The sequence below is a fragment of the Sarcophilus harrisii genome, chromosome 2, assembly GCF_902635505.1.
Source record: "Sarcophilus harrisii chromosome 2, mSarHar1.11, whole genome shotgun sequence".
Lineage (NCBI taxonomy): Eukaryota > Metazoa > Chordata > Mammalia > Dasyuromorphia > Dasyuridae > Sarcophilus > Sarcophilus harrisii.
The window spans coordinates 119,669,524-119,686,083 of record NC_045427.1 but is presented as its reverse complement, the minus strand read 5'-3'; positions in this window follow the sequence as shown (position 1 = coordinate 119,686,083).

Below are 16,560 nucleotides of genomic sequence, written 5' to 3'. Positions count from 1 at the left end.
GTAAGGGGTGGGAAAGCCAATATAAAAACACAAAGATGGAAGTTGGAGTGTCATAGAAAAGAAAAACAAAATGCCAGTTTGGACGGATTGTAAAATCTTTAATGGGGAATAATATATAATGTTAGGAAGCTAGACTTCACTTTTAAATGCTAAATACAGAAGCATTTGACCTTACATCTAATACAAAGAAATATTAATGTTTAGAGAGAGGAAATGACTTACCCACAATGATATAGGTTAGAAAATAGAAGTGATAGAAGTTGAACCTAGATTCTGAATCAATTCCACTACCTTTCCTGCTTCCTAATGCCTCTTGAATTGAGTTGAGCTAATATAAAGTAAAGAGAACAATATACCAAGCAGTCACAGAAAAGAGAAAAAAAATAGGATTACACACACCCATCCCCCTCACACACACACACACACATACACACACACACACACACACACACACACAAGTTCTTAATTGGCATGAAAAAAATAAATTTTAGAATTGTTAACATGAAGAGGGTAATTAAATTCATGATGGCTGGTGAGGTCATCAAGTGAATATAGTATGTAAATATATAATACCTAATATGTAGATATATAATACATACATACATATATACACACACATGCGCATATATATATATATATATATATATATATATATATATACAGAGAGATAGTTTAGAGGGAGAAGTTAAGTATAGATTATAGAAGGAGAAGAGAAGAGAGCACAAGAGAGAATCCTAAAAGACACCTATATTTAGAGGGTGTGCCCTGGAGGAGAATCTAGCTAAGTAGATAGAGAAGGAATGATCAAATAGAAAGGAGAAAAATCTTGAAAATTTACAAGAGAAATTAGTATGAAGGAAGAGAGAATGATTGATAGTATCAAAGACTATAGCAAGGGAACTAAGGATTGAGAAAAGGTCACTGGATTTGACAGCTAAAAGATCATTAGTAACTTTGAAGAGAACATTTTAGGTGGAATGATAAGAGTAGAAGCCAGATTGTAAGGGGTTAAAAAATAATGAGAGATTAAACTTCCCTTTTTTCTCCTCTCAGACTTATAAAAATGTTGAATATGAGCCCTTTTCATGGTAAAAATTGAGGCCCAATTATGAAATTTGCATCCAATCTCTGACATACTCCTCTGTTTTGTTCATTTGTTTGCCAAAAAAGTGGGGTCTGTGAATTGAGTGATGATATTAGCTTGGGATCAACCACCATAGATCAAGAGATCCCTGTCTTATTTGGGGCTAACACAGACTCAGACTATATACTTAGTTCAGAAACCACTTGAGCTCTCCAAACATTTGAATTTCATGATTTCTATATTACCAGGTATATACTATATATACACACACACACACACACACACACACACTTATACAACATATACATGTGTATACAAAAGTAGAGAGAGAGAAAGACAGAGAAATCCAAAGACAAAGGGGAAAACATGATGCAATAAATACTCAGTGTATAACTTTTTATTGCCTTTGAAGAGAACTTTATTGACATTGAACAACTGGGAGAGTTTTCACCTATTCTCCCTACTGTGGGGTGAGGGGAATGAGGCAAGGAGGGTCCAGATTTCCCCAGTGTGGAGAACACCCATTCCTACTCCCAACCTTGAAGGAGGGAAAGGGGTTTGGAGAGTCACTCGGGAGCAACAAGGCTCCCATGGACCATCACTCAGGTTAGCTAGGTTGGAGATGGTGGAACAGCAGTCCCTCCAAGTCAGGACTTGGTTTTTTTTTTTTTTTTTTCTGCATGGAGATACAGGTCAACATTCATATCAATTGATATTTTAAGTCAAGGAAATGTCATTGTCCTTTAAATAATACTATATAACTAGATATGCAAATCTGAATTTAATTTGACCATGATTATACTAGAAAACACATAATATTGTTATGAGAATATTAATAAGAGCTTGAATTTACATAATCATTAGGTTGATACGGTACTTTCATGCAATTCATCTTATTTGACCCTTATTATATCTTGGGAAAAATAAAATTTTATTATCATGCCTATTTTACAGGTGAAAAAACTGAGAGGTTGAAGCACCCAACATGCCATACTTTAAAAATGGCAGTAGTAAAACTTGAACTTCTTGAAAACGTTTCACTTCAAGTTTTGCATCCCTTCTTTTGTCCTATGCTAACAAAATAGCAATTAGCTTATCTGAAAAGTCATTTACAGGCAATCAATCTAACAAAGATTCTAGGTCCCATCTAAACAATGTAAAGAATTGTCAATAAACATCTATTCCATTCTTTGATATGGTGTCTAGAGTTAGTATGACTTAAATAAATAGAAAGGGATGATCAAAATTAAAATAGTGATGATGATGATGATGATGATGATGATGATGATAACAGTTAAGATTTAAAGTTTACTAGATTCTTTGAATATATTATCTTATTGAACCCTCATAACAACTCTATGATTTAGGCACAATTAGAATTGTTACTCTGTTCCCCTCTATTATCGATGAGAAAACCCCAGAATAAATAGACTTTCCTCATTGCACAGCTATTCAGTGTTGGAAATGAAATTTGAAACCAGGCTTCTAATTGTAGGCCCAAGAGTCATTTTGCCATATTGTTTGGAAAACCTTGTCAGAATATCCTATAAACATGAGGACACTATTAGCTCCTTTTGATCATGTAAATGATAGTTTAAATATGAAAACCTTTTTGAGAGACCACATCATTATCTAATAATTGCCACTCTCAGCTGGTCAGTCACTAACCATTTATTAACATCTACTACATGCTGGATAAGCACTGGAAATACAAAGACAATCCAGAGATAGTCTATGTTCTCAAGATATTTATAACTTAATGATGGAGAAAACATACAAACGACTTTGTACAGGTAAGTTAGGCATAAAAAAATTTAGAAATAACTAATACAGTGAAGACACTAGAATTAAGGAGTGTTGGGAAAGGCTTCTTAACAAAAGTGTGACTTTATCTGATACTTGGGGGAAGCCAAGGAATATAGGAGGCAGAATGAGAAAGCCGGTTTCAGGAATAGAGGCCAGCAAGTAAAAATGTTCAGTCAGGAAATGCAGTTCCATGAATGAGGCATAGCAAGGAGACCAATGTAACCAGACCACAAAGTACAGAGAGAAATATTAGAAGACTAAAAAGGCAACAAGAAGCCAGATAATGAAGAGCCTTTATGAAGAGTGAAATAGGATTTTATTTTTGAACCTATACATAATAGAAATAATAGAGTTACTGGTATTTATTAAATAGGAATTCAAAAGGTCTGATCTGTGCTTTTAGAACATCAATTTGAGAGTTGAATAGAGGACAGATTGAATGGGGAGAGACAAGGCAAAAAGACCAACCACAAATATATTGAAATATTCTAGGATTAAGGGAACACTCCATTGGAGGATAGATAAGAATATTTTGGGAGAAATATTTTTAAAAGGTAAAATGAAAGGTTTTTGCAGTTTATTAGATATGATGAGGAAGTAAGTAGTTGAAGATAGCACCTAGGTTTCAATTTTGGATAATTGGGAATACTCTCCATGTTATGCCACAGTCTCCTTGAACTGTTCTACTTCAGTTTCCCTGCACTAGTTTCCCTAATTGATCTGACTGAGTTTCCCTGAATTGTTCTACCTCAGTTTCCTTAACTGTTCCGCCTCAATCCCCTTAGTTGTAAAACTCTGCCTCTGGTTCATTAAGACTGAGGACCATTTGCTCTAAGGTTATAAATTGTCAATGTGAGACTCAAGATGAGGGAGAGATCAGACTTCCTGGCTCCTAACTCCTTCTGCCCTCAAGAATTTATAACACTGCCCCCTCAAATATTCCAAAAGATAAGACTATCCCGGATACCTCATTGACATCTTTACTTCTGTTTATTCAGACATCCTGACTCTGATTTCTAGTAAGAATTTATAGCCTCCCCCCATCCTGACAGAACCGAATAGTTCTGAAAAACTTCCCACTTTTTTTCTTTCTTTGTTTGAAAATTACATAATAAGGCTTGGGATTTTCACAATCATCACTGGATACTTTGAGATGAGAGTCCTGTCCAGTTAAATATACTCTCCAATTAATAAAATATTAAAAATTCTCTAATCTCTATCTTGCCTCAGTTTCTCTGGCATTACATCCACAATAATAGAGAAGTTAGGAAAAGGCAAGGATTTGGGGGGAAAGATAGTGAGTTTAATAGTAGATGTACAATATTTAAGATATCCATAAGTCATCTGGAAGAGATATCCAATTGACATTTGGAGATGTCAGTTTAGAGGTCAGGATAAAGGTTAGATTATCTCATTCTGAATATTTGATGCATAGATAAATGAAGTGTTATAAATGATTGACTTTTTTATTTTTCCTGCTATTGTTAATGGGGTGGGGGGAGAATATCAGGAAGAAAAAGGAAAATTTAGGCAGAAAAAGACAATACACAAAGTATTCATATTCTGATATTATGTTGAATATAGTTCATTATAATGGTTGAAATCAGTTTAGGTATGTGGATGACTGAGTATATTGCTCAAAAGACATCCTTTAAATAGGTCAGAGATGGAATAGCAATAGGAAGAAATCAAAATAAACTGGACAGATACCTTGATGAGCAATATGAGCAATCAGAATTAAAATCACGAATCATAACACTCAATATAATAACACTCAATAAAACACAGATACACATTGTGTGGTGAAGTAAGGGAGAAAAAAGGGGAGGGTTAAGCATTTATATAGTGCCTACCATGTGCCAGGTACTATACTAGGTGCTTTTTAAATATTATCTCATTTGAACTTCACAATAACCCTAGAAGATTATATGCCTTTATTATCTCCATTGTACAGCTGAGAAAACTGAGATAAACAGAGATTAAGTGACTGACTTGCCCACCTAGTCTTTCAGGTCAAATTTGAATGTAACTTCCTGACTACAGGCCCAGCACTCTACTGCTTTCAGCACCAGCAGCCTCTAGATAAGAAATTCATTACCCATCCTTTTTTTTTCATTAAAAAGAATATGAAGTTAATAAACAAACTAGGATGAGTACTTTCTTATACACAGTAGCACAGAAAAAGAAGGATGTACATGAAACTGTGACTGTACTTTTTCTTTTTCTGAATATAATAAATTTAACATATTTTCACAACTGCTCCTGCTTTTCTATGACTCCTGACCTTCTTCTCTAGACATTACACTCTTTTCTTTTGTTCAGTTGTAATTGTTAAAAAGTTTTTTGTTTGTTTGTTTGTTTATTTTCTTCTTTTATCCAGTTGAATTCTAATTCCCTGAAACTTCTATTCAATGCAAAATACTTTTGACTTTGGGGACCAAATAGAAGTTTAGCAAGAAATAAAGAGAGGGATTAAGGATGAAAAGCATCAATAGGAGCATGAGAGGCAAGATGTTGAACCAGACAAGGAATTACCTCAATGGATCACATGAAGTTAGTTTTAAAAAAAAATGTTGTAATATTTACTCCCAGTTTAAAGCAGCAACTCAACCCTCCAGTTTTTTCTGAAGTCTCTTTAGCTAAAAATTTCCAGTTATCACCACTGTACTCATTACTCTCAGAGCCAACAGTCATACCTTCAGAGTTTGGACTGGGAAAAGTTACAAGAAAAAATAGAATATTTTTTATTATTCATGTATATTCATTCTTAGAGAATATTATACCTATTTATATGTATTCAAACATATATACAAATATTTATTCATATATATTAAATAAGACAGCTAGGAGATATAGTACATTAAACATTGGACTGAAAAAACAGAAAGATCTGATTTCAAAACTTGCCTCAGACACTTAATAATGCGTAATATGGCAAATCACTTAAATGATCTCTCCCTCAGTTTCCTCATCTGTGAAATGGGCATGATAATAATAGCAACTATCTTCCAGAGTTGGATTATATTTGTAAAACACTTTAAAAACAATCATAAATAGTATCCATTGTAATGCCAGAGAAACTGAGCAAGACAGAGGTTAGACACCAATTTAATAATTTATTAAATGGAGAGATATACTGGGACCAAATGGATCTTGGTCCCAGGACTGGACTAGACTATCATCTCAAATAATCCAGCCCTGAGTACTGGGACAGCAAGCTTTTTTAATAGGATAACAAGAACAATGACATAATGGGGGTGGTACCTGGAAGGGGATAACCTAAGAGGAGGGATGCACCTAGGATGTCATCATGGAGGGAAGTACTGGAGAGGTTACTGATATTCTAATAATGTCTAAAATGGATAAACCTTTATCCTGTCAAACATTAAGAAGGAATGAATATCACCTAAAGATATAAAACCTTTATCTCAACCATTTAAGAGGGAATGATTATAGCCTGGGGTTTTGGGGCAGAGCAACTGAAGTAGACCTTTATCTCATCAAACATTAAGAGGGAAAGGTTATAACCTGAGGCAGAATAACTAAATAGGACAATTAGGGAAACTAGGTCAGGACATCAAAAGGGAACTGTGATACAACACCATATAGTGATAGGGCTATACAAATGCTAGCTATTATTATCATTTCATTTTGTCATGAGAAACAAATTAATGTAATTTGCAAATCTGAAAGTGTTATATGATTGCTATCTATCTATCTGCCTGTCTTAGTGATATCACACTGCTGCTGCTACTGATGATAATGAGGGTGGAAGTGGTGGTAGTGGTGATGGTGGAGGTGATAGTGATGGTGATGGTGGTGATAGTTATGTAAAGCCTGGGAGCTGGAGATCAGGAATGGGGGCAATGTAACACCAATCTGAGTGGCACTGTATACTCCAACATAGCACCTTAATCTGTTTTGTTTTGTTTTTAAGCAAGTTTGGCTAAAGTAAAGGCAAAGGCAATCTGAAAGATCTAAGTCATGAAAATTGAGAATACAAGCATGTACAATGTAAGTTTGCAGGGGGAAAAAAGGCAGAAAGAGTATGTTCAATGTTCTGAACAGAGATAGTTTGAAAAAAAATAAATTGAAAAGTGCCTAGGAAGAGCATAGATAGGTTCAGTAATTTTTGCACTATTATACATCCTCTACAAGACATCATACACTACTCAAAAAGACCTCCTCTGATGAGTAACCAATTATTTTCTAAAGCAGGTTATTTCATTTTTTGTGACTGCATCTGCCTCTGTTTGTTCATGTTTGTGAGATTTGCAGTCAAACAGAAATCTAATCTTACTTCCTTCTCATAGTCCCTCAAATATTTGAAGACAGGTATCATATTCTGCCCCTAAAAATATTTCCTTCTGCATTCCCAGTTCCTTCAATTCAATTCAACAAATATTTATTAAATACCTATAACCCAGGTACTGTGCTATGCATTGAGAAAACAGAAAGATATTAAATAGCTCTTGCCCTCGGGGAGTTTACATTCTAATGGAGAATGGATAGTAAGATATGTAAATCAATAAATTGTAATTTGAGAATGGGGAAAGCACTAAGAATGAATCTTGTACATGATCCCAGGTTCTATTCTTGTTCCTATTTTCTTTTTCTGGGTACTTTTCAGTTGATTAATGTTCTTTTGAAAATGAAGTGACCAGAAATTGTTGTGCCACAGTTCTTTTAAGGTCCTCACCCAATTTCCCTAATTGCCTTATTTAGTTACTCTGCCTCAGTTATAACCATTCCCTCTTCATGTCTGGTAGGATAAAGGTCTTATATCTTAGACCTTAGGCTATACTAAATATCAGGAGTCTCTCCAGTACCTCCCCCATTATGTCATCCTAGGTACCTCCCCCCAATTAGGTCATTCCCATTCAGGTACCTCCCCTATTTTGTCATTGTTCTTGTTATCCTATAAAAGAATCTTGCATTTGACATTCACTGCTGGATTCTTTGAGACTATAGTTTCATTCAGCCCTGAGATCAACCATGGATCCGATTGATCCCAGTAAATCTCTCCATTTAATAAATTATTAAATTGTTCTTTAATCTCTATCTTGCTCAGTTTCTCAGGCATTACAAAATGAATGTTATATTCCTGATGAATTCTAACAAGAAAATGAGGATTTTCATAGAATAATAGTTTTAAAGCTGAAAGTATCAAGAAGTAAAAAATACCAATCATTTCATTTTACACATGAAGAAACTGAGATCTAGAGAGGATAAAGTCAAACAGGCAATAATTAGCCTTGGGTCAGACTTCTGACTCCCAATTCAGTAGTACTCTTTTCATTACCCCAGTCATGTCCTTTTAAAAATCTACATGGTACATATATTTTCCCTGCCTAAATCATCTTCATTCTATATATGGTTTTGTTTTGAAGATAAGTTTCTTGTAAGCAACAGGTTGTTTTTCTTATGCTACTGTCTTTCATTTTAATGATTTGATCTGTATATATTAAATACTTTCCTAATTTATGTGTGTAGTGTTTTTAAAAATTTGTTTTAAATCCCTTTCTTCTTTTAAACCAGTATTTTAATGTAGTGAGTTTTGTACAAGTTTTTCCAATATAGACCTCTATTCTCAGAGGCTCTATTTCTTGAGGCTCAGTTCCACTCTTTGTTATTCTTTGCTCTGGTTGGAGGTTTTATTTAAATTAATGGTTTCTTTTTCTTTGTTTAATTATCTAATCTCATCTTTTGTTCTTTCTTTTCCCCCTTTGCATTTTGATTAGTTCCATATCATCCCTCTTATCATTTTCTACAAATTTTTATGCTTATAACTTTTATTTTGTCTATATTTTATTTTGTCTTAGACCATATATCCTTTACTCTTGTCTTTTTATTCTTTTTCTTTCTTATTTTATTCTCTGATTTTTTTTCTCTGATTCATCAACTTTATCCTTATTTTTTTCTAATCTCTTTATATTTTTCATGGAAAGATTCTGAATTATCAGGTTTGAATTTCCTCTTCTAATCAACTTTGATAATTTATAGATGTATAGTGTATGCACTTATAACCAATTTCTACATTTTTATATCTAGATCTCATCCCATCAATCCTATTTTTCTGTTGTGCATCACTTTTAGTAGTACTGGGAAATGATTACCAGTTAATAAATGTTTGTCCAGTGACTGATTATCCTATGATAGAAATTGACAAGAGCTCATTCTGTCCTCATTATCAGGAATAATGTAAATGCTGAAACAAGTCCATCTTATTCCCATTATCAACAATAAGAGCATGAAAAAGGAAGTCAGTTTCCTGGGATTGTCCTGTTAGCGTATCTTAGACAGATTCAGTCCTCTCATTATGCATCCTGTAACTACTCATACAATTCACATACAAGTTTGTTCTCTATTAGGCCCTTTCCACTCCTTTCCAACATCTCCTTAAATCCTCTCTAATTCCCTAGATCCTGTCCTTACTCCACCCCCTTTCTTTCCAATTCTAAAAGTTTATGTCATTCAAAACATGTTACTTAATAATATATGATTTAGTCGTGCTTATCATATTTACTTCGCTTGTGAACTGTTTCATGTTAAAAAAAAATGTCATCCTTTGTGATTGTGATAAATTTCCTCTTCTAATCAACTCTCATGTGAGTTCTTCACATTATGAACCATTCTCTTGCATGGTACATGAGTACTTCGTGTATATTACTTCAGAAATTGCACTATATGTCAACTTGTGAGATTCAGGATTGCTTCTTCCCCTCCCCTTTACTGCATTCCTTCCTACTGTCCATGCCATTTCATCTCTCCCTTTTTCTGTGTATCAGCTGCCTCTGGAATTTCATATGTAAAAAGTATTTGTCCATGCCGGGGGCACACAAATTCTTGGGATAAAGTGGTTTTCAACATATCATTTTTTAAAATTACTAACACATGTTAAGGTCTCCATTTCCTATCATGATCCTATATTCTTCTCTGCCTACCATGATTGTTCTCTTTTTAAAGATGTACTCTGTCTTACCAGACTGAAACCCTCCCATTTCATCGCCTCAGTTTCAATCCCTCCTTTACCCTACTTTCTCCTATTCCCTGATAGTCCATCTTGATGAGAGATACAGAAATTGTCATCTTTTTGCTATTCACTCATGGATGTGGTAAGATCACTTCAATTCATTCTTTGTAGTCCTCTACCTCCTTTCTCTCCACGTATTCACCTTTCCACTTTGCAGATTTGTACCATGGATTATATTTTATTAATAGTAGAGAAGTTTTGCTGTTTAGTGTTCTAGATCTGCTATTACACTTTCATATCTACTTTTTAAAATTCTGCTATACATTTGTACCCTTTGTGAACTCATTTTTTTTTTTTTACTCAGGAGATCAATATTTCCATTTAAAAATAATTATTTTAATGACTAATGTTGGAAGGGATGTGGGAAAACCAGGGACACTGATACATTCTTGGTTCAACTGTGAACAGATCCAACCATTCTGGAGAGCTATTTGGAACTATACTCAAAAAGTTATCAAACTGTGCATACCCTTTGACCCAGCAGTGTTACTACTGGGCTTATATCCCAAAGAGATCTTAAAGGAGGGAAAGGGACCCACATGTATAAAAATATTTGTGGCAGCCCTTTTTGTAGTGGCAAGAAACTGGAAACTGGGTAAATGCCCATCAATTGGAGAATGGCTGAACAAGTCACAGTATATGAATGTTATGGAATATTTTTGTTGTGTAAGAAACGACTATGATTTCAGAGAGGCCTGGAGAGACTTACAGGAACAGATGCTAAGAGAAATGAGCAGAACCTGGAGATCATTGTACATGGCAATAACAAGACTATACAATGATCAATTCTGATGGATGATGGATGTGGCTCTCTTCATCAATGAGATGATTCAAATCAGTTCCAATTGTTTAGTGATGAAGAAAGCCATCTACACCCAGAGAGAGGACTATGGGAACTGAGTGTGAACCACAATATAGCATTTTCACTCTTTTTGTTGTTGTTTGCTTGCATTTTGTTTTTCATCTCAGGTTTCTTTTTCCTAGATCCAATTTTTCTTTTACAGCAAGATAACTGTATAAATATATATACATATATTGAATTCAACATATATTTTAACATATTTTACATGTATTGGACTACTTGCCATCTAAGGGAAGGGTTGGGGCAAGGGAGGAAAAATTTGGAATAGAACATTTTGGAAGGGTCATTGTTGAATAATTACCCATGTATATGTCTTATAAAAAAAAGCTTTAATAAAAAATAAAAATAATTATCTTTAAGCTATGGTAATATATTTAATTACTTATTCTTTACTTGGAAATTATACTTATTTTATTCCTTCTTTTATTTCATTTGCAGTCAATATACTGCACAAATCCTTTTTTATTGTTGATTCTGTTGTTTTCGCAATAATCATTCAAATGTCTCTCTTTTGCTGGCTGATCATCTGTTTATGGTATTTAGAATCACATATGTAGGATATATCATTTAGGATTGCAGTTTGAGCTTGCTTACTTTTAAAAATCTATAATTCTGTTTCTTTCTTTGGTATGCAATAGCACCAAGTAATTCCATGTTTTAATTTCTTTTCCTTTATATTTGAAAGTTTTTCTCCTGTTCACATGCAGAATGTGTTATTTATTGACATAAATTTTAATCAGTAGATATGTTCTGAAGTTGTAAGTCTAATGCTTTGCTGCATTGCTGTTGCTGCTACTTTTGGGTTTTGTTTTGTTTTCTTTGGAAATAATCCATCTATAGATTCTTTCAGTTGACACTGTTGTATTTACAAGTAACTTTTGTTTTAATGTCATGTTCTTTTGAAAGAACTATGATTCTTTAATTAACTGTCTGCACATAAAGTTCTAGACAAGTTGTCATATGCTAGAAATGAAAAGTCAGAAGGAAATTACAGTCATCCCATTTTCTACATTAAGATCACCCCACTTAACAAAGGAAGATGATTCAGGCCTATAGGATCAAAAAGTCAGCAATATAAAGCCCAAAATCTGGTTGTTCTTTTATACAAGAACATTTATCTATAATCTCTATTAATATAAGGAGTTTAATAATGGTTTGCATTATTACAAAACTACCTCATATCAGCCATACTTTGAAAAAGTAAAGTTATTCAGCACTTTTCAGGTGATAGACTGATGGTTAAGACCTGAAATAGAATGATCTACCCTTCTTTCATTTTATTCTAACAAATATACCAATCATCCCAAACAGGTCACATATTGGGGTGTCATCTTTCTCATATGAATTTTCTGGAATTTCTTTGGTTTTTTTTGGTGGGGGAGGAAGGGATAGAACTTTTGTTGATCTAGCTGGAGGAAATATTTTTTATATTTTGATAGTTGCCTTTCAATATAATCATTTTCCTTTGTAATCTTTACATATTTTATTTTTTGCATTTAAAACTTTATCATGCAAAGGGGTCAGCAGATTTTACAAATCATCCAATAAGGTCCATTCCTCCCTCCTTTCTTTTCTTCCTCCCTTCCTCTCTCTCTTTCTCTCTTTCTCTCTCTCTCTCACACACACACACACATATACACACACACACGCACACACACATGCACGCACAAAATGTGATACAGAGTGAAGAGGGAGAGAGAGAAGAGGCAAAGTCTAATAGATAGATAGAGAGAAAGAGTCAAGATATCATCAATTATTGGAATGAAGGAATTAGTATTATTTCAATTCCAGGAGAGAAGCTAAAGAAAAGTCTGAATTTTTGCAAGAAGAAATGTGAATTGTTGACTGATAGTAACAAAGGAAACCTTAAAACATGGGACTTGAAGGATTTATCTTAATCTTCTTTCCTTGCTTCCCCCTCTTTTGAAAAATAAGATATCATGGAATAGGGATTACTGCAATTCTCTGTAGCCAGAAGTTTTGGTGGTCAGAGAAAAAAAAATCAGTATTTTTTAATTTCTTTTTTTCCCTTTATATGATAGGACCTAGAAAATTCAAAAGTTCATAAGCACTTGGGTCAATATAGGACCCATTATGTCAAAGAAAAGTATAGAGCACTAATCTTTTGCCATCTTCTTTCAGTCATTATTGTATCAAATTTCTAAGATGCTGCTAAGAATTATATTTCATGTACATGGGAAACATTTTTGTGATACATTTATAAGTTTTTATTATGCTGGGAATTTTCCATGATAATCTATATATTTGATAGGTCTCAAATATAATTATATAACAGAAAAACCCAAAAGAAGCAATGATAGAAAGGGAAATTCTATTGAAAATAATTATAAAATGCACAATATACTAGGAGTAAATTAACTAAATATATTCAATATTTATATAGCTACTCCATTTAAAGTAATTACTGATAGTATAAAATATTTAGGAATCTATCTGCCAAGGGAAAATCAGGAACTATATGAGCAAAACAACAAAATACTTTCCACACAAATAAAGTCAGATCTAACCAGTTGGAAAAATATTAAATGCTCTTGGATAGGGCAAGCAAATATAATAAAGATGACAATACTACCTAAACTAATCTATTTATTTAGTGCTATACCAATCAGACTCCCAAAAAACTATTTTAATGACCTAGAAAAAATAACAACAAAGTTCACATGGAAAAACAAAAGGTCAAGAATTGCAAGGGAACTAATGAAAAAAAAAAAAAATCAAATGAAGGTGGCCTAGCTGTAACAGATCTAAAATTACATTATAAAGCAGCGGTTACCAAAGCCATTTGGTATTGGCTAAGAAATAGACTAGTTGATCAGTGGAACAGGTTAAGTTCAAAGGACAAGATAGTCAGTAACTTTAATAATCTAGTGTTTGACAAACACAAAGACCCCAGCTTTTGGGATAACAACTCACTGTTTGACAAAAATTGCTGGGAAACTTGGAAATTAATATGGCAGAAACTAGGCATTGATCCATGCTTAACACCGTACACCAAGATAAGGTCAAAATGGTTTCATGACCTAGGCAGAAAGGATGAGGTTATAAACAAACAAAACTAATGCAGACAAGATTAGAAGGGAAACAAGAAGAAATAAACTGGGAAAACATTTTTACAGTCAAAGGTTCTGATAAAGGATTTATTTCCAAACTATATAGAGAATTGACTCTAATTTATAAGAAATCAAGCCATTCTCCAATTGATAAATGGTCAAAGAATATGAAAGACAATTCTCAGATTAAGAAATTAAAACTATTTCTAGCCATATGAAAAGATGCTCCAAGTCATTATTAATCAGAGAAATGCAAATTAAGACAACTTTGAGATACCACTACACACTTGTCAGATTGTCTAGAATGACAGGGAAAGATAATGCAGAATGTTGGTGGAGATGTGGAAAAACTGGGACACTGACACATTGTTGGTGGAATTGTGAATACATCTAGCCATTCTGGAGAGCAATTTGGAACTATACTCAAAAAGTGATCAAACTGTGCATACCCTTTGATCCAGCAGTGTTACTACTGGGCTTGTATCCCAAAGAAATACTAAAGAAGGGAAAGGGACCTATATGTGCCAAAATGTTTGTGGCAGCCCTTTTCATAGTGACTAGAAACTGGAAAGTGAATGGATGCCCATCAGTTGGAGAATGGCTGAATACATTGTGGTATATAAATATTATGGAATATTGTTGTTCTGTAAGAAATGACCAACAGGATGATTTCAGAAAGACTTGGAGAGACTTACATGAACTGATGCTGAGTGAAATGAGCAGGACCAGGAGATCATTATATACTTCAACAACAATACTATATGATGATCAATTCTGATGGAGGTGGCCCTCTTCAACAATGAGATGAACCAAATCAGTTCCAATAGAGCAGTAATAAATTGAACCAGCTACACCCAGAGAAAGAACATCAAATTCCCAATCCCTCTATTTTTGTCCACCTGAATTTTTGATTTCCTCCACAGTTAGTTGTACACTATTTCAAAGTTCAATTCTTTTTATACAGCAAAATAACTGTCTGGACATGTATACATATATTGTATTTAATATATACTTTAACATATTTAACATGTATTGGTCAACTTGCCATCTGGGGTAGGGGGTGGGGGGAAGGAGGGGAAAAATTGGAACAAAAGGTTTTGCAATTATCAATGCTGAAAAAATTACCCATTCATATATCTTATAAACAAAAAGCTATAATAAAAAAAGAAAGAAAAATATTTATATAGCTACAATAATAAAAAAAATTAAAGAAAAAATGAGTGACTTAAATAAGTGTTCATGGCTAGACCATACGAATGTGATAAAAATGATAATACTACCTAACTTAAATTTATAGATTTAATACTTTGCCAATCAAAATACCAAGGGGACGTTTTACAGGCTAGACAAAATAACAACAAAATTTATTTGAAGGGGAAAAATAAAAGTTCTAGAATGTCACAGTAGATTTCAGTGAGTGCATATTGAATGACTATTAATGTAGATTCTTTAATACAAAGGAAACTGTCAGAGATTTTGTTCAGAAGGGATTAACATTTTCAGAAAGAAATTTAAACTAAATTCTAATCATGGTACAATAATTAATTTTTAAACCAAATTCTATAGTATTTACTGATTTCCAAATATAACCCACTCTAGTTTCTATACTATCTAGTTATATATGATTTTGCATAATTTTATAACATTGAGAGGTGGTAGCGCTGAAATCAAAGTTGAAATGAAGCCTCAAACTCTTGTGAGCTGTGTGATCCTGGATAAGTTGTTTAATTTCTCTCTGCCTCAATTTCTTCATCTGTAAAATAAATATAATAACATCCACCCCTGTAGGTGGTTGTGAGAATTAAATGAGATAATATTGGAAAAGCACTTTTCAAAAGTTATAATGTGATAGAATAATAATAATGGTCACAATGATGATAATAGCCAATATTTATATAATGCTTTCAAGTTTTCAGATTTGAATTTAAAACTTTCTAATGCCAGACCCATTTCTCTATTCACTGTGCCACCTAGTACTCTGTCTCTGTATTATTAAATACAAATAATGTGCATATGTATGTGTGTATGTGTAAATATGTCTATACAAGATGAATCTTCCTGACTTCAGGTCTGGTATTCTATCTACTATACTACATAGGCTGCCTAATGAATCAATTAGGCAAGTTTTTAATTGAGATAAGAGTAAGATAAATGACAAGGGTAAAAGTTAAGCAACAGAATCATTCCCTTTTATGTGTGCCTTTCATTCAATGACCAAAAGGATCTTTGATCATTTCAAGTTGATTAAAAATGTGTTCATTGACTCACTAGTTATGTTTGTATCACTAAGTAAGTTACTCAACTTCTATCTCAGTTTCTTTATCTTTAAAATTATGATAATCAGTCACAGTGGACAGATATCACAGGGGATAGGACACCAGTGCTGAAGTCAGGAGGACTTTAGTTCAAATCTGGTCTCAGTCACTTAACATTTACTAGCTGTGTGAACCCAGACAGATCACTTAACCTCTTTCTACATCAGTTTCCTCCATTGATTGAATCAAAATGTGGATTAAAACAACACACACACACACACACACACACACACACATCACACATACACATCCTTCCCCCCAGCAAGGATTGTTGTGAGAATCAAATAAGATAATGTTTAAAAAGTGCTTAGCACAGTGTAACATCTGTTACAATTGTCACCTACCACTGAGTGAGACTTGTATAACAATTGTGAGACTTTCTGGCCAAC